Genomic DNA, 10914 nt, shown 5'->3' with positions numbered 1-10914 from the left:
TAATCCCATTCATGAATGCACTAACCTTATGATCTAATCACATCCCAAAGGCCCCACCTCCTAAGGTGATGGTGATAAACATGGGGGTTAAGTTTCGACATATGAATTTTGAGGAACCGTAATACTTCTTCAAACATGAAATCCTGGGACCCATGCTATAGAAAGGTCTGATAATGCATATTTAGCTATAGGTCTTTTTACACTTAGTACTGCACAATAAATTTGTCTGATAAGTGAACTTTCATTGAATTGATTATTTTTCTTTGTGTTTTCTGTCTGGGATGCATTCTTTTAGAAAAATTTCTCTGCAACCCTTGATGTATCAAACCAGAAACAAAAAATTAATGTAAACTGACACACTTAAAAGAAAAAATAAAAACACGAAAGAAGTAGCTAAACCTAAATTGATTGAAGTAGTAATTTTTCCTCAGCTAATAGTTTTATCTAAGCATTAAACTTCTTGTTATATAAGAAATCTGTTTGCAGGATTCTTTGCAAATATATCACCCTTGGGAACAGCCAGCTCACCTTCCTGACCCAATCCTGATGGGCTGTACTTTCCAAGTTTCTCCTGACTAATGTGGACTTTCTGGACGTGTATTGCTGTGTGCTGGCCCTGTCCACATCGAGGTTAGTTTTCAGGCCACTGGCATTTTACCTTTCAAATTTATTGCATACAGACAGAACATATCTCTTTCCTCTCCTGGGATATTTAACTCAAGCAGTCTTGAACTTGTAGCCTGACCCTAGTAGTCACATTATCAAAGCAGATGGTACAATGCTTTGTCTATTCTGAGAGAGTATTCACCACAGAAATTAGAGTACCCTTATGAATGCCATCTATAATGGCAGAGTATAAGTTTTCAGAAGTCTTATTTTGTTTTTACATAGCAGAAAAACTACATTCTCATGGAAATATCCAGTGTAAAGGATTCCATATTCGTTATATGCCTGTTATGCTTTTTTTGTTACTAGTTAAGAATATAAATCCTCTTCCTTTCACTCATGTTTATTTCTCTCTCTGTTAAATCTATCTCACCCTAAACCCTAGTCCTCTGGACCTATTCAAATTCAATGAACTTTATTACCCCTTGAGCAACCACTCACTCCCATAACCATTTCTTAGAATTTGTTTTTTCCTGAACTATTTTGTTCCTGAAGTCACAAACTCATAAAATACTCCCCAACCACAGCCATTTACAAATCCTGTGCTCAGTTGTTCTCATGACACTTGCTATATTATTCTCTTCAGGCTGCCATAACAAAATGTCACAGACTATATGGCCGAAATGACAGAAATCTATTCCCTTGCCATTTTGGAGGCTAGAAGTTCCTGATCGATGTCCAATAGCGTTGGTTTCTGAGGAGGGCTTTCTGCTTTCTTCCTGGTCTGCAAATGGCTGCCATCTCTCTGTGTGTTCACTTGATCTCTTCTTTGTGTTTCTTCAGAGAGAGAGAGAGGAGAGCTTTCCAGTGTTTCCCTCTATAAGAATACTAATCCTATTGAATCAGGCCCCACCCTTATGACCACACTGAACTTCATTCACCTTCTTAAAGTTTCTAGTCATCTCCACTTATCCCCGCAGAGGATACCTTCCAAGACTCGCAGTGAATGTCTGAAACCACAGATAGTATCGAATTTGATTGCTGTCAATCAGAACATGTTTTTCATGTCCTCCACCCACAAACATAACGCTTTTTCCGTGTTAACTAAGCATTATTCCTGCACCGTGGCTGTAGCTTTTGCACAAATTCCTTTCTCCTTTTTCACAATTTCACAGGTAGAAGATTCATTTTTACCATAGCAATTTCAGCATAGGATTTTTTTTTTCTTGTTAAGTGAAGAACTTTCACTTAAAGGAAGCACTTTATGGCTGCTCTTTGGCATATCCCAATTGCCTGCATCACTACTCTTGAGCTTTGGGACTGAATAACATACTGAGTAGTGTCAGGGTGACTTGAACACAGGCACTGCAATACTGTCCCAGGTAGTTAGGAGGCATGAGCCGGGCAGGAGAGGGCTCTTCCCCCACCTACCAGGAATATCAGGTGATGGTTCAACAGTTATCACATGGCCTCTCTATAAATGATAATTTGACAGCAGGTCCCAGGGGTAAGCAAAAAGAGCTTCCAGTAAAATCTCAGATATTGGGAAAGTGAGGCCGGGCATGTGCACTAAGAGACAAAATGGTGAAATATTATTTTCCCAGGGCACTTCACCAGAAAAGGGAAAGAAGCTTCAGATGGGCATGAATACAACTTCCTAAACACACCACATGTACGCACTTCCCAAGGGTAAGGAGGACACTGCACTGCACATGCAGGCAGCCCACCCTAAGGAAAGAATCTTGGGAAAGGGGCCAGCTTATAGAGTCCTAGGATCAAGGTTAAACACTGCACTTGACCTTCAGGTGCCCGCTTGGGTCTCTTCCAAGTGAACTTTCCTTTCTTTCGTTCTCTAAAGTGTTTTTATTTTTTTTTATTTTTTTATTTTTTGAGACGGAGTTTCACTCTCCTTGCCCAGGCTGGAGTGCAATGGCGCAATCTCGGCTCACCGCAACCTCCGCCTGCCGGGTTCAAGCGATTCTCCTGCCTCAGCCTCCTGAGTAGCTGGGATTACAGGCATGTGCCACCACGCCTGGCTAATTTTGTATTTTGAGTAGAGACGGGGTTTCTCCATGTTGGTCAGTCTGGTCTCGAACTCCCAACCTCAGGTGATCAGCCCGCCTCGGCCTCCCAAAGTGCTGGGATTACAGGCGTGAGCCACTGTGCCCGACCTCTAAAGTTTTTAAAAAACTTCCACTCCTGCTCTGAAACTTGTCTCTGTCTCTTTTTGGGGCTTATGCACTTCAGTCAAATTCTTTCTTCTAAGGAGGCAAGAATTGAGGTTGCAGCAGACCCGTACAGATTCACCACCAGTAAATTGAGTCCCTTCCACCAGTAACAATACCACAGCAGTTGATCTGGGAATCCAGAGGGATTCTAAGTGTGTCATGGGCGGATAGTGTAGACAGAGTGGACCTGCTAGACAAAGGAAGGATTCACATACTAGGCAAGAAGGAGTGGGATGGCTTGAGATTTCATCACACTCCTTAGAATGAGACACAATTTAAAACTTATGAATTGTTTATTTCTGAAATTTTCCATTTAATATTTTTAGACCATTCTTGACCATGGATAATTAAAACCGTGAAATGCAAAACCATGAATAAGTCAGTGGGGGGAGTTACTGTATTTCCAAATACATTCACACTGAGGGTTAAGGCTTCTACATAAGAATTTGGGGGAAGAGCAAAAACAGTCAGTTCATAAAACTGTTCTGTGCAATAATATCCCATTAAATGTCTATATTTTTTCTCCTTCTACTGCTTTGTCTACCCTCCCTTTCTGATTCTGCTTAGTATGTATATTATAAATATGATCAAGCCATTTGATAATATCAAAAGGGCGGATGAAATTTTGTACCATAGAATGTAAGCTGGATAAGGAAACGAAGGCAAGAGAGAGAAAGGAAAGGCATTAAAGAACTACAGGTGACTGTGGAGCACAATAATAATTATCATTATAGAAATGGGCTAGAGAATCAATAGGTGTTTGTAGACAACAATTTTTGATTGTTCAAGTTAAGAATACACAAGTAGAGTAGCTTTGATTCACAATCAACAGAACGTTTGCGTACAGTATAGTGAACATGAAGGGTTATCTCAGGGCTCTGAAAACAATAAAAGGCATGTTTTGTTTTGTTATTTGTTTCCCTGTGGTTTTTTTTTTAATAAAACTTTAAAATTATCCAAGACAGTAAGATTTATGTTTGGGAAAAATTATTGAGAACTATGCGTAAAAGTTTCATTGGTTAGAAGAATTTTGAGGGTTAACTAGTGTCTTAAGTATTCTGAAATATTAGAAGTATAGGGAATGCAAATTTTCATATGTAGTCTGATTTTAGACTATAATTGATTTAGGTCTATGTATTTTGAAATGACTGAAGTAATATTTTAAATTCCTATATATTATTTAAGTCTTAGGTTAAACTTTGCCACTTTCTCTTATTACTCCTCTGTACTGCTGTTCATGTTTGGTGGGCCAGTCCTTTCTAGCTTCTTCAAATGTCTCTAACATTGAATATTTTCTACTCCTCTACTTATTTTTGTGTTGGTATGTCTTTCTTATCCACCAGGCTCTTAAGGTACTAATCATAAAGTAGGTAGAGCTTGGCAAAGCTCTTAAGGTAGTAAATATAGTAGGTTTCTTGAATGAATGGATGAATGAATGATGATCTCCTGTTTTAACGTTTTATATTTGGTGTTTGTTTGCTTGTTCGCTTTATTTATGACAAACTCATGTTCTCAATACTGGGAGAGAAAAAAATTATTTTAAAAATTAGCACCAAACTTACTTATTTTGAGTTTTAACAACAACAACAAAAAAAGATTTTGGCATTATTATGAGAGTTCATGTTACCAAAAGTTAATCATTGTCATTGACACTCCAAATGGATAGTGATGTAACTGATGAGTAGTATATTTCTAGTATTGCACAGTAAGAAAGAAATTAATTAAAATAGAAGTAAGTAATTCTTGTTCAGAAAATGTTCATTGAATATTATGGATATGTAAATTACCGTTAATAGGCACTATGTTTACAGCAGTGAATGAAAGAGAAAAAAATAAAATCTCTGTTCTCATGAAGTTCAGACCCTAGTAAATATATTCATCATTAATCAGTGGCTCTTCTACTCATGTTAAGTTTTTGCGTGTACCTATGAATTGATATAAATACAATTATATTGCACATATTTTTCAATAGCCTATATTGTGCTTTGCAAAGTAATATTTACTTTTACCTATTGTGTTTCTGTTTTTTTTTTGTAATTGTAGTAATGATTTACAAGTTCAAGGCTCTTAGATCCGTGTTCTTATGAAAATGATAATTTAATATTTGTTTTCCCCCGTATATTTAAACCAACACTTCCCACTTCTCAACAACTACCCATACTCTAAAGACACAACCTATTATATCAAAACAGAATTTTTTAGCATATGCCTGAACCGAAGTCATTGTCCAAAAAATAATTTTCAACAAAAATAAAACTGTTTATACTTTAAGTATATAGCACAAGTTGTTGGAAGGCAGTTGAATATGCTCTATTTTCCTGTGTTCTAAAACTAATTTTCAGAAGGTAAAGACAACTTTGTATACAAAAAAAGTATGTGGCTTATGAAAACACATTATTTAGTTCCTTGCCCTAAAATCTACTTAGAAATTAAATGATATAGATTTGTTTTAAATTTAATATCTAACTTAGCTGGTTATTTTAAAAACTAATCTATAACGGAAGCTTATGTATTTTAAGCATCGGTTTCAAAGAATCAGCCAGCTTCACAGTCATAGGATGCCCCAGGTACTCTCACATTGTGGCCTTTCATTTTCATGTAATGTGTTCTAGAAAAACAAATTTTGATGTAGTCCCTGCCTTACTCTTAGCCCTCTGTGACTTATAAAATCAAGTAATTAACATAGTTTGAAATAAAATCATTTTACTCCAGATTGTCATAGCACGTTTCTCCTACATCTTTGTGCCTGATTTGACCCATGGTGCCTGACCCTGTAAATGATTGCTTTACATAATACGTGGAGTGCATCACACCACATGACGGTAGCGTAAATCTCCCTTTTAACAAGCCATGTCACAGTGGGAAGACCTCATTTCACACATTAGAGGAAAAGAGACAGTTGGAATCATTAATCAGTGATGAGGGAAAGCACATGTGAAATGAGTTTGGGGTGGCTGAACATTTTTCCAATTACCAGACTATATTCTACTGGGAAAAGATGATAATAAACAGGAGACTGAATATCCTTTGCTTCACTCTTCTAGGAAAGAAAGACAATAATTATTAAAATGAAATGTTCACTGATTTGACACATACAGCAGAAAATGATCTAATGTTCACAGAGTTTGGTAAGTTATTTCTGAAACAGAAAAATATACAGATCTTAAAAGAGCAAAAATATGATAGTGGCACATGTAAATTTCATGATGCAATCCTCTCCTTGTATTTTAATTTCTTCAGAGAAATTAGTTAAGTGCTATCTACCACAATTAGAGAAAAATGTACATTAAATGATTAAGTTGTTATAAAATTAGGAAATGAGAACATGAAGAAGATATTTCTAAGAAAAGAAACAGCCGAGGCTTATTTTATAAAAAAAGTAGTGGTGCCATTTTGAAAACAAGGATCAGGCGGCTTCCTTTTCCAAATGCTAATGACTGTGTGCACGCTCATGAGCATATGCACATGCACGCACCAATAGACCTCCTAAGGATCAGCCATCTACAGTATATGTTTGTACTCTAGTTGCATTTCCCTGCTTTCTCCACATTCACACGGATACATATAGTTAATGGTTGCTGCCCATAATCAGTATTATCCCCTTAGGATAAAATTGTTTCATTTACAAAGAAGCAGACAAAGGGATAATTGTGGTCTAATCTGTAAAGCTTTGTCTATTTTCTGTAATATTTACAATAAGGAAATGTATATGTGTGTGTATATATATGTGCGTGTGTGTATATATGTGTGCATATGTATATGTGTTAATTTTTCTGAAGGCAGTGGTGTAAGAAAGAGAAAATACACAAAGAACAATATTAAAATATTTAAATTAAATGTTAAATAGTTTTGTTTTTATTTTTTAATATCTCAAAGTAAAACAACACAAAATCTTAAAACCCTTACAAAGGCTTTCCACATTAATGTTTCCATTTCTTAACATTTTCCCACAAGTTTGAATTCTGATCCTTTGCAATAAAGTCATTTCTTCTAACTCCCTATTATCATGTGACTTTCCACCAACATTTAATGTAACCCTAGCCCTATTAATATAATTTGGTTTAATTCCATGATTATTCCTTCTTGATGCCATATTTTAAAACAATTCTATCTTCTCTCGGGTAAAATGTCCTAAGAGGAGAAAAAGCCATTAGGCTTCGCCTTTGAGGCTCCAAGTCCTTTCAAATTATCTAAGGGTCAGGTCTCACTTCCTCCATTAAGCAAAAATCCAGTAAGTGTGGCTTTGAGCATTTCATGTATGGTTTATTTTGACACCTCCATACCAATATATCCTTCTCTTTCTCTGTCTCCTTTTTGTCTCTTTCCTGTCTTTTCTTTCTCTCTCCTTCTTTCTCTCGGCCTTGAGTAACAATGAGAAGCCTCTTAAGTCGGTAGCTGTTGATATGGGAACTGAATGCTACCACATAAGACCATATTCCATGCCTATAAAGACCCTCCCACAAAAAAATGCAAAACCCGCCAAGAGGGTAAATTAAAAAAAAAAAAAAAGACCCTCACACACACATACACACCAACATGCACACACAGGTATATTTACAGAAGACTAAAGAGCATACAGGCTATTGGTGTTTATAAGAGATTTTAACAATTACATAATATTTTTATGATACCTTAATCATAAGCAAAAATATCAATAAAAATGTGGAAAATGGGCCAGGCGCAGTGGCTCATGCCTGTAATCCCAGCAATTTGGGAGGCCAAGACAGGTGGATCACATGAGGTCAGGAGTTCAAGATCAGTCTGGCCAACATGGTGAAACCCCGACTCTACTAAAAATACAAAAAAAGTAGCCAGGCGTGGTGACGGGCACCTGTAATCCCAGCTACTTGGGAGGCTGAAGCAGGAGAATTGCTTGAACCCAGGAGGTGGAGGTTGCAGTGAGATCATGCCATTCTAGTGAGATCACTGCATTCTAGCCTGGGCGACAGAGCAAGACTCCATCTCAAAATAAACAAACAACAAACAAACAAAACAAACAAACACACAAAAAACATGGTAAATGCAGCTTATGGGGCACAGAAATCAGGTAAGAGATAAGGTAGAGCAGGGGAATGCTTTTTTTAATTCTAATCATTAAATATGTGTTTAAGGACTTAATTTTTACATTACATTGATTTAAATATGAAAGTTAAAAAACCATGTTAGGAGGTTATAGCTCTTGATCAGATGACATAAGCACACACCATTCTGTCTCTCCCACTACATGTAGTTATTAAACCTAGACCGAATGCTAGGAACAACTATCTTAAAATTGAATAGTAGGAGGCAGATTGGGGAAGAAGGCCAGGGTTTGAATTTCCATTGAACTAGCTGTGCTTACCTTTTTCTCTCTCCTGCATCCCCATAGCCTGAACTGAATCCCACAGCCTGTACAAAAAAGTGAGCACAGGCCTGCTGATAACAAGAGTTCCAGCAGAAGCTGTGGAAGACTGAAAAATGGCCCCAAAGATACACAGGTCGTATTCTCTGAAACCTGTGAATGTTTTTTTTTATATATGGACAAAGGAAATTTGCAGATGTTATTAAATTAAGGATCTTGAGATGGAGGGATTAACCTGAATTAACTGGATGGGCCCTAAATGTAATCCCAAGTGTCTTTAGAAGAGGGAAATAGAGAAAGATTCGACTGTAGAAGAAAATAAGGCAATGTGATTTGTGAAGCAGAGATTGGATTGATAAAGCCATAGGCCAAGGAATGCTAGTGCTATCAGAAGGTGGAAGAGGCAATGAATAAATTTTGCCCTGCACTCTCCAGGAGGACCAACACTGCCCACACCTCAATTTTAGCACGTAAAACTCCTCTCAAACTCTGGGACTACAGAACTGTGAGAGAACACATTTCTGTTGTTTTAAACCACTAAGCTTAGGTAATTTTTTTATAGCATGCTTTAAACTAATAAAGAAGCCATCTGGCCACATGGTTAAGTAATGGAACTCCAGATGCTGAGAGAAAGTGGAGGATCCCTCCAACTTTTTTGGTTAATATTTTCTTTGTTGTTTCTTGTACTATGCCTAAAGAAATTCTTTGGCAGTGACATCGGGGACACCAACAACATTCCGTCTCCCCGAGAGAAATCAAACTCTAAGGAAAGAAAATATTTTTATTTCAGAGTTGAGGAGCTGTGGCCCAAAGGCTGTGGGGTGAATATTCATTTTTATTTTTCTTTATCTTTCCATGTGCTGCTTTATCCCAGATATGGGCACATTTGCAGAAAGTGCAACAGAATGAGCTAAGTAATGCCCAAGCTTTCTGGCCAGAAGATAGAAGAGAGAAGCTTCAGAGAACAGAAATTAGTTGAGAGATTTTCCAGAGGGAGGGGCTTTAGAAAGTGAACTCTTATTTATGATGAAAAACTAAATGTAATAAAGTGTAGTAGAGGAAGTAGTAATGATTTCTTGTATGTTTTAGATATTTTTTGAATGAGTTGTGACTGATGTGATTCTGGTAATTTTCAACAACATGTCATATTTTATTTAAAAGAAAAAGCATGTATTTATATTTATATTCTAATACATGCAATCTTATAATAAGGTTTTGGTCATTAATTGGCCCTGAACACTTTATATGATCATTATGATCTGACTTGTCTAGATTATTAAGCAATTCACCATATCTAAATCACTACTATTCATTTAATTTCACTTCATCAAACTATAGTTAATAAACTAAGACACCAGATAAAAAACTTGAACCATATTGACATTGAATAAAGAAATATACAATACTCTGGCATATAGTTAGCCTTTAATTTTAAAGAAATAAGAAAAGGAAAAAAGGTGAGATATTAAAACAGAAATGAAAATCTTTACCTATAGTAACAAAGCCTTACCTATTTCTTCGACCATACCCAGAAGTAAGTTATATGAATAAGATAATAAAACTTTCAGGTTCACAGATTAAAGAAGAAGTGAAGGACTGAGAAATATCTGAGCACATTTATATTTCAGAAACAAGTGGGTTGTGTGTCAGAATTGTGTTCCTGAGTCAGTTGTTTTGGACTTAAACACACATCTCTTTTACAAACATTGTTGTCCATGGGATTAGCTCCCCAAGCTACTCTACAAAATTCTCTTTTCTATAAATTACCTGAAGAAAAATATGAATCACACATCTCTATGTATACTGTGATTTCAGATTTTCCAGTCACTGTGCTTCATTACCCAGAGTTGACATCTCAAAATCTGTTTCCCCTCCACACGTACCATAGTCATACTAAGTAATTAACCTAGGTTCACACTTTTCTACGTCATCAACTTACCTTCAGCCATTAAAAGTATAAAAAAATCTAAAAGCACCTAAATAAAATCAAATAAGCCTAAATGCTTCACTCACACTTATTTGGTTATTTGTACAACACTTGTACTTCTCCCCTAAAGCAGCCTACTTTGGCTATCAGAATCATTTGGACTAAAATCCTGAACTTCTTTGGTTTGTTGGTCTGCTTAATGCTTCCTTTTCCTTAATCTACTTTTGAAATTTCAGGGACATTAATTGCTACTTTTTGTTGTTGTTGTTGTTGTTGTTTGGTTTTGTTTTTGTTTTTGTTTTTTGTTTTTTTTGGATGGATTTTCGCTTTTGTTGCCCAGGCTGGAGTGCAATGGCTCAGTCTTGGCTCACTGCAACCTCTGCCTCCGGGGTGCAAGCAATTCTCCTGTCTCAGCCTCCTGAGTAGCTGGGATTACAGGTACCTGCCACCACACCCGGTTAATGTTTTTTTTTTTTTTTTGTATTTTTTTAGTAGAGATGGGGTTTTGCCATGTTGGCCAGGCTGGTCTTGAACTCCTGACCTCAGGTGATCTGCCCACCTCAGCTTCCCAAAGTGCTGGGATAGGAAAAAAAAAAAAAAACAGTTTTGGTACTCTATCTTCATTATCAAATTTACCTAGTTTATATGGCTGCCAAGCTATACCATATTTGCCAAGTTAATTCTTTCTCTTATTCTCTGCAGAGAAATATTGTTTCTTTAAAATAGCCAACCCCTCCTTTTCATGACTAAATTTGCTTCCTACATTTCAGATTGAAACTGCTTCAAACTTCAGCCATTATAACTGTAAATAT

At 36.5% G+C, this 10914-nt stretch overlaps 1 long non-coding RNA gene across 1 annotated transcript in view; it reads left to right on the top strand.

Moving 5' to 3' along the window:
• Nucleotides 1-482: 482 nt before the first annotated feature.
• The window catches only part of LOC107974699 (uncharacterized), a 29265-nt gene continuing 18833 nt past the window's right edge, over nt 483-10914 (top strand). Inside the window, exons 1-3 of the long non-coding RNA XR_001717632.3 lie at nt 483-630; nt 5879-5962; nt 8203-8311. This is a non-coding gene — a long non-coding RNA (uncharacterized LOC107974699). The remainder of the gene's footprint in view (nt 631-5878; nt 5963-8202; nt 8312-10914) is intronic.

This window comes from Pan troglodytes, chromosome 4 (assembly GCF_028858775.2).
Source record: "Pan troglodytes isolate AG18354 chromosome 4, NHGRI_mPanTro3-v2.0_pri, whole genome shotgun sequence".
Classification (NCBI taxonomy): domain Eukaryota; kingdom Metazoa; phylum Chordata; class Mammalia; order Primates; family Hominidae; genus Pan; species Pan troglodytes.
The sequence above is the reverse complement of the archived record's forward strand: the minus strand, read 5'-3'. Positions and strand labels throughout refer to the sequence as shown.